This window comes from Salmo trutta, chromosome 27 (genome assembly GCF_901001165.1).
Source record: "Salmo trutta chromosome 27, fSalTru1.1, whole genome shotgun sequence".
NCBI classification, from domain to species: Eukaryota; Metazoa; Chordata; class Actinopteri; order Salmoniformes; family Salmonidae; genus Salmo; species Salmo trutta.
In genome coordinates, this window is record NC_042983.1 from 15,975,240 (window position 1) to 15,994,787 (window position 19,548).

The following is a 19,548-nucleotide window of genomic DNA, read 5'->3' on the forward strand; positions in this document are numbered from 1 at the left end:
AGGGGTTTCACATCTTCATGCCAACCATTTTGATTAGACCCATGTTTGATCCTAGAGTGTGCCGGCTGGTATCAGTGATTGGCTCAATTCCCAATTCAATGAATTATTGGTAGCCACTCAGAGGCTGTGGAAGCTCGTCAGTGGGGCTGTGTGGGAAACTTCCCAGATATATCCTGTCTTTCGTTCGGTCGCCCTCTGAAGCTAACACAGCACTTTGAAAACAGCTGGCATAGCCCTTCACTGGGTGCCCAAAATAGACTGTTAGGGAAGTACATGTAGTTTAACTTGTAATTTAACTCAATTTTGCAGTAGCTTGGTAGTAGTTGAACTAAATTCTAATCTTGGTAGTGTTTTCAGTAGTTAATTACTTTTCTGCCATGTAGCGGTGAAGCTAAATACTAGAACTACACAATAAAATATGGGAGAAGTCGGTAAGAATTTCCTTTATTTTTCTGCATCAGACCTACCTGATTCTCAATTGAAATTCATTTTTTGTGTTTATTAATAGACTAACTTACACATTCTGTAATTCTGTCAATCTGACTCCAAAGTGATAAATTCTTGCAATTTCTTATCTATGACATTTCAGATTTAGTAGTTTGGAAGTAGTTTGGATGTAATTAACTACTTTTTAAGGGTAGCTTTCATATAGCTTAACTTCTTTCAGTGTAATTGGTAGCTTGGTAAACTATATTTTCAGAGTTGCTTCCCCAACACTGCTGGTTAGACACTGTTTATTACAGTCAGTGACATGATTCTTTGGCACAGAAGTTGTACAGATGTGTCTGACAATAGCTGTAGTTAGCTTTAGTGCCTCACACTAGCTGTAGTTAGCTATAGTGCCTCACATTAGCTGTAGTTAGCTATAGTGCCTCACACTAGCTGTAGTTAGCTATAGTGCCTCACACTAGCTGTAGTTAGCTATAGTGCCTCACACTAGCTGTAGTTAGCTATAGTGCCTCACACTAGCTGTAGTTAGCTATAGTGCCTCACACTAGCTGTAGTTAGCTATAGTGCCTCACATTAGCTGTAGTTAGCTATAGTGCCTCACACTAGCCATAGTTAGCTATAGTGCCTCACACTAGCTGTAGTTAGCTATAGACCCTCACACTAGCTGTAGTTAGCTATAGTGCCTCACACTAGCCGTAGCTAGCTATAGTGCTTCACACTAGCTGTAGTTGGGTACAGTATCTAACACTAGCCGTAGTTGGGTACAGTATCTAACACCAGCTGTAGTTGGGTACAGTATCTAACACTAGCCGTAGTTGGGTACAGTATCTAACACCAGCCGTAGTTGGGTGCAGTATCTAACACCAGCTGTAGTTGTGTACAGTATCTAACTCTAGCCGTAGTTGGGTACAGTATCTAACACCAGCTGTAGTTGGGTACAGTATCTAACACTAGCTGTAGTTGGGTACAGTATCTAACACCAGCTGTAGTTGGGTACAGTATCTAACACCAGCCGTAGTTGGGTACAGTATCTAACACAAGCTGTAGTTGGGTACAGTATCTAACACCAGCCGTAGTTGGGTACAGTATCTAACACCAGCTGTAGTTGGGTACAGTATCTAACACCAGCTGTAGTTGGGTACAGTATCTAACACCAGCCGTAGTTGAGTACAGAATCTAACACCAGCTGTAGTTGGGTACAGTATCTAACTCTAGCCGTAGTTGGGTACAGTATCTAACACCAGCTGTAGTTGGGTACAGTATCTAACACCAGCCGTAGTTGGGTACAGTATCTAACACAAGCTGTAGTTGGGTACAGTATCTAACACCAGCCGTAGTTGGGTACAGTGTCTAACACTAGCTGTAGTTGGGTACAGTATCTAACACCAGCTGTAGTTGGGTAGAGTATCTAACACCAGCTGTAGTTGGGTACAGTATCTAACACCAGCTGTAGTTGGGTACAGTTTCTAACACCAGCTGTAGTTGGGTACAGTATCTAACACCAGCTGTAGTTGGGTACAGTATCTAACACTAGCCGTAGTTGGGTACAGTATCTAACACCAGCCGTAGTTGGGTACAGTATCTAACACCAGCTGTAGTTGGGTACAGTATCTAACACTAGCTGTAGTTGGATACAGTATCTAACACCAGCTGTAGTTGGGTACAGTATCTAACACCAGCTGTAGTTGGGTACAGTATCTAACACCAGCTGTAGTTGAGTACAGTATCTAACACCAGCTGTAGTTGGGTACAGTATCTAACACCAGCTGTAGCTGCGTACAGTATCTAACACCAGCTGTAGTTGGGTACAGTATCTAACACCAGCTGGAGTTGGGTACAGTATCTAACACCAGCTGGAGTTGGGTACAGTATCTAACACCAGCTGTAGTTGGGTACAGTATCTAACACCACCTGTAGTTGGGTACAGTATCTAACACCAGCTGTAGTTGGGTACAGTATCTAACTCCAGCTGTAGTTGGGTACAGTATCTAACACCAGCTGGAGTTGGGTACAGTATCTAACACCAGCCGTAGTTGAGTACAGAATCTAACACCAGCTGTAGTTGGGTACAGTATCTAACTCTAGCCGTAGTTGGGTACAGTATCTAACACCAGCTGTAGTTGGGTACAGTATCTAACACCAGCCGTAGTTGGGTACAGTGTCTAACTCTAGCCGTAGTTGGGTACAGTATCTAACACCAGCTGTAGTTGGGTACAGTATCTAACTCTAGCCATAGTTGGGTACAGTATCTAACACCAGCCGTAGTTGGGTACAGTATCTAACACCAGCTGTAGTTGGGTACAGTATCTAACACTAGCTGTAGTTGGATACAGTATCTAACACCAGCTGTAGTTGGGTACAGTATCTAACACCAGCTGTAGTTGGGTACAGTATCTAACACTAGCTGTAGTTGGATACAGTATCTAACACCAGCTGTAGTTGGGTACAGTATCTAACACCAGCTGTAGTTGGGTACAGTATCTAACACCAGCTGTAGTTGGATACAGTATCTAACACCAGCTGTAGTTGGGTACAGTATCTAACACCAGCTGTAGTTGGGTACAGTATCTAACACCAGCTGTAGTTGGATACAGTATCTAACACCAGCTGTAGTTGGGTACAGTATCTAACACCAGCTGTAGTTGGGTACAGTATCTAACACCAGCTGTAGTTGGGTAGAGTATCTAACACCAGCTGTAGTTGGGTACAGTATCTAACACCAGCTGTAGTTGGGTACAGTATCTAACACCAGCTGTAGTTGGGTACAGTATCTAACACCAGCTGTAGTTGGGTGCAGTATCTAACACCAGCTGTAGTTGGGTACAGTATCTAACACCAGCTGTAGTTGGGTGCAGTATCTAACACTAGCTGTAGTTGGGTGCAGTATCTAACACTAGCTGTAGTTGGGTACAGTATCTAACACCAGCTGTAGTTGGGTACAGTATCTAACACCAGCTGGAGTTGGGTGCAGTATCTAACACCAGCTGTAGTTGGGTACAGTGTCTAACACTAGCTGTAGTTGGGTACAGTATCTAACACCAGCTGTAGTTGAGTACAGTGTCTAACACCAGCTGTAGTTGGGTACAGTATCTAACACCAGCTGTAGTTGGGTACAGTATCTAACACTAGCTGTAGTTGGGTACAGTGTCTAACACCAGCTGTAGTTGGGTACAGTATCTAACACCAGCTGTAGTTGAGTACAGTATCTAACACTAGCTGTAGTTGGGTACAGTATCTAACACCAGCTGTAGTTGGGTACAGTATCTAACACCAGCTGTAGTTGAGTACAGTATCTAACACCAGCTGTAGTTGGGTACAGTATCTAACACCAGCTGTAGTTGCGTACAGTATCTAACACCAGCTGTAGTTGGGTACAGTATCTAACACCAGCTGGAGTAGGGTACAGTATCTAACACCAGCTGTAGTTGGGTACAGTATCTAACACCAGCTGGAGTTGGGTACAGTATCTAACACCAGCTGTAGTTGGGTACAGTATCTAACACCAGCTGGAGTTGGGTACAGTGTCTAACACTAGCTGTAGTTGGGTACAGTATCTAACACCAGCTGTAGTTGAGTACAGTATCTAACACTAGCTGTAGTTGGGTACAGTGTCTAACACCAGCTGGAGTAGGGTACAGTATCTAACACCAGCTGTAGTTGCGTACAGTATCTAACACCAGCCGTAGTTGGGTACAGTATCTAACACCAGCTGTAGTTGGGTACAGTATCTAACACCAGCTGGAGTTGGGTACAGTATCTAACACCAGCTGTAGTTGCGTACAGTATCTAACACTAGCCGTAGTTGGGTACAGTATCAAACACTAGTTGTAGTTGCATCTCACATGCTATCCAGAGGCAGCTCTGCAATTACCACAAGATAGTGAACATCAGCCAGACAGTAGATATCTTGAACACCAGTAATAGTTTGAATACCTACAATCCATAATTGTCAACATCTGTCTTTTGGAGAGAGATATAGTCTGTAGCCTATAGAGATAGGGTGGAAGATACAGTGCTGTTCTAATTGGGATAGGGTGGAAGATACAGTGCTGTTCTAATTTAACACCTCGCCTGGTGAGGTTAGCACAGAAACTATATTTAATGCTACCAAGGGAAAGAGTAATGCCAAAGTAGAAACATAAGAAACTGAAGGATGTGAGGAAATGGTAGTACAGTGTTGAGAAAAACATAAAGAGGGACTTTATGCAACAGCACATTTCTAATGTTTGTAAACAAGTGAATTCGTACACAGTGGCACGCAATGAAGTGGCAGATGCCAATAATGCCCATGCATTTGGCACAAAAAGGATCCAACAGACCAATCACAGGATGGGGTTTTAGGTGAGCCATATAAAGCTGAGAAATTAAGCCCATGGGTGGCAGGGAAAAGGCTCATTGTAATCCTTATAATACTCAATGGACCATTAAGCTCACTGGTGTCCTTTTTACAGTGAAAGAGGTAAATAAAAGGCTCTAAAAATAACATTATCCTATATAGTAGCAACTGGCCCTGTACAGTAGTAGCCTTAGCTGAGTGTGGTGTAATGGAGTAACTACATCGGTGTTGAGAAACATTTTCTGAGCATAATCAAAGGAAAGGCTATGGTTTCCACCCATTTGTTTTTACTCTGTTGTTACCATGGCACCATATCGGTGCCTATTGGTGCCATGGAAACTGAATAGTAAAAATAAACGGGTGGTAGTGATAATAGCTTCCTTGGATTATAGAACATGCCCAAAAGCACTGAAGTGTCATTAAGCAAATCAAAACTGGACTGTGCAGATTCCACCTACAATTTCCACAAAAACTGAGTCAGCTTTCTTTTGTTCCACAGGACACAAGGCTGTGTGAAAACACAATATATTCATGAAGCTTTTCAATTTAGGGAGGGAGGGGGAGGGAGGAAGGAAAGAGATAGAGAAAGAGAGGGAGTGAGTGTAGTTGAGAGAGAATGAATAAAACAGTGCAGCAACCTTTACAGCATTACAGATTCAGATTAACCAACCCAGAGAAGGAGCCATTAAATCCCAAAAGGAGCCATTGATGGGCACCACCGAGGAGGTTCTTTCATCCTGTCCTCCTTACCCGGGTGTCACCCTACAGTCTGAAATCTGAGAAAATACCTCAGATTCCTCCACTCGTCTGAGCCTCTGCCCCCCCACGCTGTCTCTCCACCTAGCCAGCCCAGCACCCTGCCCGGGGGCCCTAGACGGACATTTGAAAATCACTTGAGTGAATTGGCCCTCTGAGGGCTCCCTTAAAGAAGTCATTATTTGCAGTGATGCTGAATGGGGAAGCTCTGTCAATGGGAGATCAAATGATGTCTTCCACTCACCAGCCTGAACAAAGCGTTTATTCAGGGCCCACAGAATATCTGTATTTTTCCCCTGGAGTGAAGCGTTTCCCCTTGCTTCCAGCTTTCCCACTCGCAGGATTGATTGGCTTTAATTAAGAAATAAATCTCATAGCTACGTTATTCTCTGGAATTCAGTCCACTGTGGTTGAAGGAGAGAATTTTTTTTAGACACCCTTTCGTATTTTAAACACCCTTTAAAAACAGTCTGAACATCTAATTACATATCTGAATACAAGACGAGTTCAGGGTTCCCAACAAATTACTAACTTTACAGTAGTTACTTAATTTACAAGGGGTGGACAGAAACCTAGCTTAAATCAACACAAATCACATGCCGATAAACACACACACACACACACACACACACACACACACACACACACACACACACACACACACACACACACACACACACACACACACAAACACACACACACACACACACACACACCACAGTTACTTGGAGTCATTCATTAACTGAAAGGAAGGCTCTTAGTTTTTCCATGTTGACCGAACAGGAAGCCACTTAACTGAGCTTGCTAGAGAGGAGCAGGCAGCTCCCACTCTTTCCCAGCTTCTACGTTACACCTTATCGTTACATCAGCCTTCCTGCCCTTTGCCTTAGCAATAGACCAGCTCAGAATCTTTTCCAGGGATTTTCTTCGCATCTAAGCCACGCGTGTATGTCCTAATCCAATATCCTGGTTACTCATTACTCCACATCACTGCTCAGTGGCCTGTGTTCTTAAACACAGTCTGGATTTAATGATCCAACAAACCTGGGCAAAGTTATACGGATGTTGCTGGCATACGCCTTGGCCTAGAGAGTAGACACTGAGCGAGAGAAAGAGAGAGCGAAAGAGATGGTGCATTCACAAGCAAACCAATTTTAGTAGTTTGAAAGAGTAAAAGAGCTTGTGTTGTACTTATATGGTGTTTTCTTATTCTTAATTTGGCTATATTGTCTCTTCTGACATATTCTTTGAATGTAGATTTCAGATTTCAGACAATGACAGAATGCACTTATAAATTAAATTTGAATGTGGAAACTTGAATGTCAAACTAAAACTTGACTTCAACAGCAGCCAATGATCCCCTAAAGCCCAAACTCAGCTAAAGAGCCAAGCAGCCATCTTACCTCACCTGGGCTCACCTGACCTGTCTGCTTATTTGTGAACAGAATTAATCACCAAATCCCCTATCCTGTTCTGTCCCTAGACACACACAAACGCACACACACATGCACGAACACACGCACACGCAGGCAGAAGCACGCACACACTCACACACACACAATCAGACTCACACTCACACTCACACACACAGTGTAGATAATGTCAAGACGTAGCAGGAGCAGGCATGAGCAGTTGAATCTGGATTGTGTAAAGCGTTAACCAGCCTTCCACCCCCAACCCGTCCGTCAACCCCGTCCCCTATCCCCCTTTGGCAAAGCCATCTCCTCCTTTTAGCATCAACACCTCAGCTACTGGGAGCATAATGACATTTCACACTAACAAAACAGCCATTCTGAGCTGCCGCACCAGCATTATTGCGATTATTTTTGGTACCCTTCCCCAAATAATGTCCAATCAATTGAATTTACCACAGGTGGACTCCAATAAAGTTGATCAATGGAAACAGGATTTACCTCAGCTCAATTTCGAGTCTCATATCAAAGGGTCTGAATACTTATGTAAATATGGTATTTCTGTTTTTTATTTTTAATACATTTGGAAAAAATGCCTAAAATCCTGTTTCGCTTTGTCATTTGGGGTATTGTGTGTAGATTGATGAGAGAAAATTGTATTTAACCATTTTTAGAATAAGGCTGTAAGGTAACACAATTTGGAAAAAAGTGAAGGGGTCTGAATACTTTCCGAACGCACTCTATACTTTCATTTATTTTTTTACGTGGTAACAGGATTTTTTTATTATGCTAAGTAGATTTCCGTGGGCGCTGACATCGACTCTAGGCGGTTTAAATTACGAGGGTCACAAGGAACAACCTATTTTAGCATCCTGGGAGTCTAATGAAACCAAAAGGCACATCCAAAGATCGCACATATAAAGTTTAAAGTTGCAGCAGAAAATGGCCGCTTGGACAAAAAATGACTTGGCACAATGTGAGCTAAATACAGTAATACTTGAGTATTTCATACAGTACTGTCCATAAATCAGCTGCAAGAGCAGATATTTACTGAGCTACATTAAAGCTTTCAAAATCGTCCCTTCATTGTGGACTGCTTGAAAGGCACAATGTATAGAAAGCACACATCCTCACAATGTCCATGGACTCTATACTCTGTCTAAAGATCTCCTCAAGGATAACCTGACCAGCCTGATGACTATTTTGAGCAATAGAAATTGAGCAGACTGCAGAGGCCATGGCCTAAACCTTAGCACACAAAAATAGTAAATGATGAGAATGAGAAGCTTGCAAACCTGCCTCTCACCCTGATGAACACTGCTTTATCTCTGCAGTGGATCACCTCCAAAGGCTCAGGCTATTTTGGCTTTTAATATAAGCTCTGCAACAGTGAGCAGTCATGTCAGGCAGTGGCCAGGACCCACTGGGCTGGATGCACTTGTTTGGGGGGAGAGAGGGGTATGGGGGGTAGGGTTGGGGTTGAAGTTTCTGTGAACATGCCTCCTCTTGCGGAACAGTCACTGAACCATGGGCCTCCTCATCAAGCCAATCTGCCTGAAAAGGCAGAGTAGTGCCGGCAGCCGGATATCATCACAGCCACATTAATTAAAGAGGGGCCGTCATTAGAGTGAGTCCCTGTTGCTCACTGCTGTTTCTATTTCTGGACAGACTGTTGTTGTTATTGTTATTGTTGTTGCTCTTTTTGCCTCTTCACTCAGACAGGAAGGAAGACGCTGACAGGTTGCTTAATAATGAAGAGGAGCATAGTGACATCTACTGTAACCTCAATCTCCACTCCAATACGGGTAGTTAAGAATTAGTGTCCAAAAAGTGCATTCCTGTTACACACCACTAATTTAGTGTAGGTGCTGCCCTTTAGATATTACATTCCCAGATTCTTAGTAAACTGATTAAAAATAAAGAAAAGGCACAACTCTATACTAATCATTTAAGAATCATTATCATTGCTTTTCAGGTCTCAAAATGCACCACCCATTTCTGTCCATGCAACAAAATATCACATGACATGGGATTGAGAAAAAGGAAGTCAAGAAACTGCAGTTTTTGCAATTTACTTATGATACAGCGGGTATCATAAGTATCCAGCCCCTTAGATTTCTTCACATTTTATTGTGTTACAAAGTGGGATTAAAATGGATTTGACATTTTTTTGTAAACAATCTATACAAAATGTCCCAAAAAGGTCTTAAAACTGTATGAAAAATGTAACACTAACATACTTTGATTGGATAAGTATTCACCCCCTGAGTCAATACATGTTAGAAACAGCTTTGGCAGCGACTACAGCTGTGAGTCTTCTTGGGTAAGTCTCTAAGAGCTTTTCACACCTGGATTGTACAATATTTGTCCATTATTTCTTCAAGCTCTTTTAATTGTAAGGTGTGGGGATCATGGCTAGACAGCAATTTTCAAGTCTTTCCATAGATTTTCAAGCAGATTAAAAGGTAAGAAGCATGGGTTTTTTCTCACCAAAGTAACAACACAGTGTGGTCAAAGATTTAGTAACTTAGTTGTAGTCACAATCTGGTTACCTATAACTACAAACATAGTTATGTTTTTTTTTTTTTTACATATTTACTACTGGCACATGTTTTGCTTTACACTCAGATTGCAATTCTATAACAAACATTTGGCAAACACAACACACAATTCTCTACTTTTGGCACAACCTTCACAACTAAAATGTCTTATGTGCAAATGAAAAGCAGCACTGTTCAACAAGCTAAGCTCAATTACCAATTGATCACTTTCACTCTTCACATGTGCAAACACCAATTGCGTAAATGTTCACTTTGCAATCAGATCTTTGGTATGGATAAAAAGGCCACAGGTGAGTACTCCAGTGTTTGGAGAACAATGGAAGCAAACTTGGTAGAGGTGGAGGTGGGGGTAGAGGTGGGGGTAGAGGTAGAGGCAGAGGTGGAGGTGCTTGTTCTAGGTCCCAAGAAACAAAGAGATCTTCTGTTGAATCTGACAATTAATCTTGATGGGTGTACAGTCGTCTCAAATAAAACTGTGAAGGACCTCGGCGTTACTCTGGACCCTGATCTCTCTTTTGACGAACATATCAAGACTCTTTCAAGGACAGCATTTTTCCATCTAGGTAACATTGCAAAAATCAGAAACTTTCTGTCCAAAAATGATGCAGAAAAATGTATCCATGCTTTTGTTACTTCTAGGTTAGATTACTGCAATGCTCTACTTTCCGGCTACCCGGATAAAGCACTAAATAAACTTCAGTTAGTTTAAAATACGGCTGCTAGAATCCTGACTAGAACAAAGTGGGTGGGGTTATATCCTGCCTGTTTGGCCCTGTCCGGGGGTATCATCAGATAGGGCCACAGTGTCTCCTGACCCCTCCTGTCTCAGCCTCCAGTATTTAGGCTGCAGTAGTTTATGTGTCGGGGGGCTAGGGTCAGTCTGTTATATCTGGAGTATTTCTCCAGGCTTATCCGGTGTCCTGTGTGAATTTAAGTATGCTCTCTCTAATTCTCTCTCTCTTTCTCTCTTTCTTTCTTTCACTCTCTCGGAGGACCTGAGCCCTAGGACCATGCCTCAGGACTACCTGGCATGATGACTCCTTGCTGTCCCCAGTCCACCTGGCCGTGCTGCTACTCCAGTTTCAACTGTTCTGCCTGTGGCTATGGAACCCTGACCTGTTCACCGGACGTGCTACCTGTCCCAGACCTGCTGTTTTCAACTCTCTAGAGACAGCAGGAGCGGTAGAGATACTCTCAATGATCGGCTATGAAAAGCCAACTGACATTTACTCCTGAGGTGCTGACTTGTTGCACCCTCGACAACTACTGTGATTATTATTATTTGACCATGCTGGTCATTTATGAACATTTAAACATCTTGGCCATGTTCTGTTATAATCTCCACCCGGCACAGCCAGAAGAGGACTGGCCACTCCTCATAGCCTGGTTCCTCTCTAGGTTTCTTCCTAGGTTTTGGCCTTTCTAGGGAGTTTTTCCTAGCCACCGTGCTTCTACACCTGCATTGCTTGCTGTTTGGGGTTTTAGGCTGGGTTTCTGTACAGCACTTTGATATATCAGCTGATGTAAGAAGGGCTATATAAATACATTTGATTTGATTTGATTTGAGGAAGACCAAGAACAAGGAGAGTAATCTCTGATGAAATACGGTAACCACATGGTGGTAGAACGCATCTATTTACAGACAAACAGGAGGCTGCCATTGTGCAAATGGTAGTTGAAAATAATGTCAACAACAGATTATTGAAAACCCTACCATCTACCATGATTTTGATTGCTGTGTTTCATTTTGCAAGATATCTGTGGGGTTTGGAGGAATTGGCTAACGGTTTAGTGTTTTGTGTTTAGAGTTTAGAGTACCTGAAACGTTTCAGCAAACGTGTGTTAACAATTGGGAAAAACTGTAACTTATTTCCGGATATCTTCGGACCTACCCACAATTAACTTTTTCTCAACATCATATGGAGGATCTACTCTGTGCTACTGAGTTCGTATGCCAGCTCGGTAGCTAGCTCAAGCTGGCTAACGTTAGCCACACCTCATGCTCTTCACAGACTTTGTGGTTGTGTGATCTAGTGGGAACCCGTTAGCACTGCAGACTCTGGTGCCTTCTTGTCGTGGGCTCAAAAGAAAAGAGAAAATTGTGTCCTTTTTGTTTTGTCAACTGCTCAGTATGTTCTTTCTGAAGTAGGCTATGGGAATTTTGTAACTTTTTCCACCTTGGCTTAGTGCTAGCGCGCTAGCTGACTGATATCTGGAATCTATCTGTTTTGGATAAGAGCAAATGTTATTTGGATAAATAGCTTACGTTAGCTGGCTGGCTAGCTTGCTTAGTTAAATGCATGTAGCTAACATTATTTTATGTTTGGTTAGATGGTGTTATGTACACTACCAGTCAAAAGTATTAGAACACCTTCTCATTCAATGTTTTTCTTTATTTTTACTATTTTCTACATTGTAGAATAATAGTGCCGACATCAAAACTATGAAATAACAGATATGGAATCAAGTAGTAACCAAAAAAAGTGTTAGTCAAATCAAAATGTATTTTATATTTGTATTTTATATATTTCTTCAAATAGCCACCCTTTGCCTTGATGACAGTTTTGCACACTCTTGGCATTCTCTCAACCAGATTCACCTGGAATGCTTTTCCAACAGTCTTGAAGGAATTCCCACATATGCTGACCACTTGTTACCTGCTTTCCTTCACTCTGCTGTCCAACTCATCCCATCTCATTTGGTTGAGGTCGGGGGATTGTGGAGGCCAGGTCATCTGATGCAGCACTCCATCACTCTCCTTTTTTGGTAAAATAGCCCTTATATAGACAGTAGGTGTGTGTGTTTTGGGTCATTGTCCTGCTGAAAAACAAATGATAGTCCTACTAAACCCAAACCAGATGGGATGGCGTATCACTGCAGAATGCTGTGGAAGCCATGCTGGTTAAGTGTGCCTTGAATTCTAAATAAATTACAGACAGTGTCACCAGTAAAGCACCCCAACACCATAACACCTCCTCCTCCATTCTTTACGGTGGGAAGTACACATGCGGAGATCATCTGTTCACCTACACCACGTCTCTGTCACGACTTCCGCCGAAGTCGGTCCTTGTTCGGGCGGCGTTCGGCGGTCGACGTCATTTTTCATTTGTTTTGTCTTTGTTTTACACACCTGGTTTCACTTCCCCAATTACTTGTTCATTATTTAACCCTCTGTTCCCCTATGGTTTTTTGTAAGTGATTGTTTGTATGTTATACGGTCCGTTATGTGGGCTTGCTTTATTGTATTGTATTTGCCTATTTTGAGTAAATTATGTTTATTTACTCATATCTGCTGTCTCACGCCTGACTCCTCTACACAAGCTACACACAGACCACATTACAGAATCACTCACCCGAACGAATGGAGTCAGCAGGAGCAGACGCCTTCCCTGTGGCGGTAGAAGACCGCGTCCAGCAGCACGCGACCATGTTGCAACGTCTGGGCACCGCCATGGATCGTGTGCTGCAGACGATGGATCGTTGGGAGAAAGGAGGAGGATTTCCAGCGCCTCCACCAGCCCCACTATTGTCGACCCCACTGTCCGCCCCTCCTTCACCCAGTCCCAGCGGGATTTGGCTCGCGATCCCGAGGGAGTATGATGGGACGGCTGCCAGATGCCAAGGATTCCTACTACAGCTGGAGCTCTACCTGGTGACCGTCCACCCGGCTCCTTCGGGGCGAGTGGCGGGTGAACAACTGTTCCACCTGAAGCAGGAGATGAGGAGCGCGTAGGATTTTGCATTGGACTTCCAGACCCTGGCCGCCAGCGCGGGATGGAACGACAGGGCCCTGATCGATCACTACCGGTACAGTCTGCACGAGAACATCCGTCGGGAGTTGGCCTGCCGAGACACCGCCCTCACGTTGGACCAGCTGGTGGACCTGTCCATCCGGCTGGACAACCTGCTGACTGCCCGCGGACGTCCGGATCAGGGCCTGTCAGTTCCATCCCCCAGCACCTCTGCTCTGACGCCCATGGAGCTGGGAGGTGCTGCACTTAGGGCGACCGGAGGAGGGGCCATTCCCTGCACCATCTGTGGCCGCAGAGGGCACACTGCTGGTCGGTGCTGGGGGGGTTCCTCAGGGAGTCGAGGCAGCAGTCTCTTCCTTATTGATTCTCCTGCGTTTCCCGTGGTTCTGGGCCTACCCTGGTTGGCCTGTCATGACCCCACTATTTCGTGGCAACAGAGGGCTCTCAAGGGGTGGTCACGAGAGTGTTCAGGGAGGTGTGTAGGGGTTTTCATCGGTGCGACTACGGTGGAAAGACCCGAACAGGTCTCCACCGTGCGCATCCCATCAGAATATGCCGATTTGGCTCTCGCCTTCTGTAAGAAGAAGGCGACTCAATTACCACCCCATCGACGGGGGGATTGTGCGAAAAATCTCCTGGTAGACGCAACACTTCCCAGGAGTCACGTGTATCCTCTGTCACAGGAGGAGACAGCGGCTATGGAAACATATGTCTCCGAATCCCTGGGGCAGGGATACATTCGGCCCTCCACTTCACCTGCCTCCTCGAGTTTCTTTTTTGTGAAGAAGAAGGATGGAGGTCGGCGCCCGTGTATTGACTAGTGAGGTATCAATCAGATCACTGAGGTACAGCTACCCGCTGCCTCTTATCGCCAGTGCGATCGAGTCAATGCACGGGGCACGCTTCTTCGCAAAATTGGATCTTAGGAGCGCTTACAACCTGGTGCGTATCCGGGAGGGGAATGAGTGGAAGGTGGCATTTAGTACCACCTCAGGGCACTATGAGTACCTCGTCATGCCGTACGGGTTGATGAATGCTCCATCAGTCTTCCAGGCCTTTGTTGAGGAGATTTTCTGAGACCTGCACGGGCAGGGTGTAGTGGTGTATATCGAGGACATTCTGATATTCTCCGCTACACGCGCCGAACATGTGTCCCTGGTGCGCAGGGTGCTTGGTAGACTGTTGGAGCATGACCTGTACGTCAAGGCTGAGAAATGTCTGTTCTTCCAACAGTCCATCTCCTTCCTAGGGTACCGCATTTCCACTTCAGGGGTTGAGATGGAGAGTGACCGCATTTCAGCCATGCGTAATTGGCCGACTCCCACCACGGTAAAGGAAGTGTAGCGGTTTCTAGGGTTTGCCAACTACTACCGGAGGTTTATCTGGGGTTTTGGTCAGGTAGTGGCTCCCATTACCTCACTGCTGAAGGGGGGACCGGTGCGACTGCAGTGGTCGGCTGAGGCAGACAGGGCTTTTGGTCACCTGAAGGCTCTGTTTACCTCAGCTCCCGTGCTGGCTCATCCGGATCCCTCTTCGGCGTTCATAGTGGAGGTGTGCTCTCTCAGCGCCTGTGCTCTCTCAGCGCCTGAGCACGCCACCGAAGCTCCGCCCCTGTGCCTTCTTTTCGAAGAAGCTCAGCCCGGCGGAGCGAAACTATGATGTGGGGGACCGGGAGCTGTTGGCTGTTGTCAAGGCTCTGAAGGCGTGGAGACATTGGCTTGAGGGGGCTAAACACCCTTTTCTCATCTGGACTGACCACCGCACTCTGGAGTACATCCGGGTGGCGAGGAGACTGAGCCCTCGCCAGGCAAGGTGGGCCATGTTCTTTACCCGTTTTGTTTTCACTATGTCCTACCGACCAGGTTCCCAGAACGCTAAGGCAGACGCACTGTCCCGGATGTATGACACAGAGGAGCGGTCTATGGATCATATTCCCATGCTTCTGGCCTCTTGCCTGGTGGCACCGGTGGTGTGGGAGTTGGACGCGGACATCGAGCGGGCATTACACACAGAGCCCACTCCTCCCCAGTGTCCAGCTGGGCGTCTGTACGTTCCGTCTGCTGTCCGCGACCGTTTGATCTATTGGGCCCACACGTCACCCTCCTCTGGTCATCCTGGCATCGGTCGCACGGTGCGTTGCCTTAGTGGGAAGTACTGGTGGTCCACCTTGGCCAAGGACGTGAGGGTTTATGTTTCCTCCTGCTCGGTGTGTGCCCAGTGCAAGGCTCCCAGACACCTGCCCAGAGGAAAGTTACAACCCCTCCCCGTTCCACAACGGCCGTGGTCGCACCTGTCGGTGGACTTCCTGACGGATCTTCCTCCCTCACAGGGCAACACACGATCCTGGTCGTTGTGGATCAGTTTTCTAAGTCCTGCCGTCTCCTCCCTTTTCCCGGTCTCCCTACGGTCCTATAGACTGCGGAGGCCCTGTTCACTCACGTCTTCCGGCACTACGGGGTGCCTGAGGACACAGTCTCTGATCGGGGTCCCCAGTTCACGTCCAGAGTATGGAGGGCGTTCATGGAACGTCTGGGGGTCTCGGTCAGCCTCACCTCAGGTTTTCACCCCGAGATTAACGGGCAGTTGGAGAGAGTAAACCAGGATGTGGGTAGGTTTCTACGGTTATATTGCCAGGACCGGCCGGGAGAGTAGGCGGCGTTCATCCCCTGAGCAGAGATGGCCCAAAACTCACTCCGCCACTCCTCCACTAACCTCTCCCCTTTCCAGTGCGTACTGGGGTATCAGCCGGTTCTGGCACCTTGGCATCAGAGCCAGATCAAAGCTCCTGTGGTGGACGAATGGTTTAAGCGCTCGGAGGAGAACTGGGACGCTGCTCATGTGCATCTGCAATGAGCCGTGAGGCGACAGAAGGCGAGCGCTGTCCGCCACCGCAGTGAGGCCCTGGTGTCCGCACCGGGGGACCGGGTCTGGCTCTCGACCCGAAACCTGCCCCTCCGCCTGCCCTGCCGGAAGCTGGGTCCCAGAACAACAGCAAAGCACCTTGTGAAGATGCTGGAGGAAACAGGTACAAATGTATCTATATCCACAGTAAAACAAGTTCTATATCGACATAACCTGAAAGGCAGCTCAGCAAGGAAGAACCCACTGCTCCAAAACCGCCATAAAAAAGCCAGACTACGGTTTGCAACTGCACATGGGGACAAAGATCGTACTTTTTGGAGAAATGTCCTCTGGTCTGATGAAACAAAAATGGAACTGTTTGGCCATAATGACCATCGTTACATTTGGAGGAAAAGGGGGAGGCTTGTAAGCCGAAGAATTACCATCCCAACCGTGAAGAAGGGGGGTGGCAGCATCATGTTGTGGGGGTGCTTTGGTGCAGGAGGGACTGGTGCACTTCACAAAATAGATGGCATCATGAGGAAAGAAAATATATTGAAGCAACATCTCAAGACATCAGTCAGGAAGTTAAAGCTTGGTCACAAATGGGTCTTCCAAATGAACAATGGCCCCAAGCATACTTCCAAAGTTGTGGCAAAATGGCTTAAGGACATCAAAGTCAAGGTATTGGAGTGGCCATCACAAAGCCCTGACCTGAATCCTATAGAAAATGTGTGGGCAGAACTGAAAAAGCATGTGCGAGCAAGGAAGCCTACAAACCTAACTCAGTTACACCAGCTCTGTCAGGAGGAATGGGCCAAAATTCACCCAACTTATGGTCGGAAGCTTGTGGAAGGCTCCCCGAAACATTTGACCCAAGTTAAACAATTTTTAGGCAATGCTACCAAATACTAATTGAGTGTATGTAAACTTCTGACCCACTGGGAATGTGGTGAAATAAATAAAAGCTTAAATAAATCATTCCCTCTACTATTATTCTGACATATCACATTCTTTAAATAAAGTGGTGATGCTAACTGACCTAAGACAGGGAATTTTTACTAGGATTAAATGTCAGGAATTGTGAAAAACTGAGTTTAAATGTATTTGGCTAAGGTGTATGTAAACTTCCGACTTCAACTGTATATACTACGCGGTGTCAGAGGAAGGCCCAAATAATTGTCAAAGACTCTGCTACCGCACGGCAAGCTGTACCGGACTGACAAGTCTAGGTCCAAAAGGCTCCTTAACAGCTCCTACCCCCAAGCCGTAAGACTGCTGAACAATTAATCAAATGGCTACCCATACTATTTGCATTGACACCCCCCGCCCTTTGTTTTTACACTGCTGCTACTCACTGTTTATTGTCTATGAATAGTCACTTTACCCCTACCTACATGTACAAATTACCTCAACTAACCTGTACCCCCGCACATTGACTTTAGTTAGAACTGCATTGTTGGTTAAGGGCTTGTAAGTAAGCATTTCACGGTAAGGTCTACACCTGTTGTATTCAGCACGTGACAAATCAAATTTGATTTGATTTGATTTGCCATAGATTTTCTGTTCATTACCAACATTACTGAAGATTCCGGTAGCTTTGCAACCCTAATAGCAATATCACACTCCCAGCCCTGGCCTCAGTCTAACCTTGCAGCGAGGTCCGTGTGGATGGGTGAATGTTTCCGGCAGGGAATAAGTGAGGCCCTGAATAAGCTGAGTCATCCTCAGAGCACATCTATAAGAGACCTGTTAAAGACACATGCACAGTCACCACATAGTAGAGTAGACACAGGAACTGATGGGAGCCATCCTGGTCTGGGCCCTGGCTGCCACGTGGCCGACCAGGCACTGTGTAATAATGTGACACTCACACACATCGCACCAGACTTGTGTGACTTCACTGACAGATGGATAATGAATATAGGCCTTGTGAATGGAACCTGCATGAGCGTGCTTACTGATCCCCACCAGACCGGAAACTAGGCTAATACTTAAGACATGCTTAGAGCCTTATCCTATTTGATGCTTCTAGTGCAGGAGCCAACTCTTCGTATTAGAACAATGTGGAACGGTAGCAATGGCAGGTCTTATTGTAAATAGATAGAGCTTGGCTACTGCATGACATTACATTACAAAATCTTAGTCCTGAACAGCATAAAACATATTGTAAGAACATTTAAGGTTCACCACACCCTTCATGTACATGTTCCCAACTGTGCATACACATTTAACTACTAATCCCATGATAATTACACAGCGGTAACAGGCCTGCTGTATGTAGAGAATCTTAGCAGGAACAGTGGGATGTACCCCGGGATTTTGCCAGGAGTTTCACTTCACAGCATTCCGACAAAGCTGCATGGAAGCTGTGACAGCCCAATTAGGGCCCAGTGAGCAGAGAGGAGAGGAGATCTGAGGCTGCTGCCTCTCCCTGTACAAGCTGAAAGACAGATCAACAGGGGATCTCTTCTCTTCTCCTGTGTGACTCAGTTGGTGGAGCATGGCGCTTGCAATGCCAGGGTTGTGGGTTTGATTCCCACGGGGGACCAGTACGAGAAAAAAAGTATGAAAATGTATGCACTCGCTACTGTAAGTTGCTCTGGATAAGAGCGTCTGCTAAATGACTAAAATGTATATCCTTTATCAGACCAACCACTGGTGCTGCATTGGAGGGAGGAGGGGAGTATTATTTAGCTCTGCTGTGCCAGTCCGTTTCCTACTGTCCAGATATCTATGAGTGGAATTGCAGATTCACCATGATTCTCTACATAATTAGGCCTTAAATTGGTAAAATAGATTATTGGGCATGAATATTATTGTGAAGATGAGGTATGTGAAATTTACTACATACCATACTATAGTTGCATTCTTTTAACAGCAAGGGGCAACAGCAACAACATAGCTCAGGCAGAAGGAAGCTGTCTCCTCCATTTATATGCAAATGATACAGTCTTATGCTCAGCTGGCCCCTCCCTGGATTTTTTATGAATTGCTCTATAACAAAGCTTTCTTAGCGTCCAACAAGCTTTCTCAACCCTTAACATTGTTCTAAACACCTCCAAAAGGTCATGTGGTTCGGTAAGAAGAATGCCCCTCTCCGCACAGGTGTGATTACTACCTCTGAGGGTTTAGAGCTTGAGGTAGTCACCTCATACAAGTACTTGGGAGTATGGCTAAACAATACACTGTCCTTCTCTCAGTTAAATCTAGACTTGGTTTCCTCTATCGTAATCGCTCCTCTTTCACCCCAGCTGCCAAACTAACCCTGATTCAGATGGCCATCCTACCCATGCTAGATTACGGAGAAATAATTTATAGATTGGCATGTAAGGGTGCTCAAGCGGCTAGATGTCCTTTACCATTCAGCCATCAGATTTGCCACCAATCCTCCTTATAGGACACATCACTGCACTCTATACTCATCTGTAAGCTGTCGC

The 19,548-nt window shown here is 45.4% G+C and overlaps 1 protein-coding gene across 2 annotated transcripts in view; it reads right to left on the reverse strand.

Annotated features, from left to right (window-relative positions):
* Positions 1 to 19,548, reverse strand: part of LOC115164433 (WSC domain-containing protein 2) — an 83,763-nt gene that overhangs the window by 43,863 nt on the left and 20,352 nt on the right. Inside the window, exon 1 of one of the 2 annotated variants that reach the window (XM_029716895.1) lies at positions 17,759 to 17,828. The exons of the other annotated variant lie outside the window; for it this stretch is intronic. The gene's annotated coding sequence lies outside the window, so the exon portion shown is untranslated. Of the gene's footprint in view, positions 1 to 17,758; positions 17,829 to 19,548 lie in introns of those variants that run through there. 2 annotated transcript variants of the gene reach the window in all.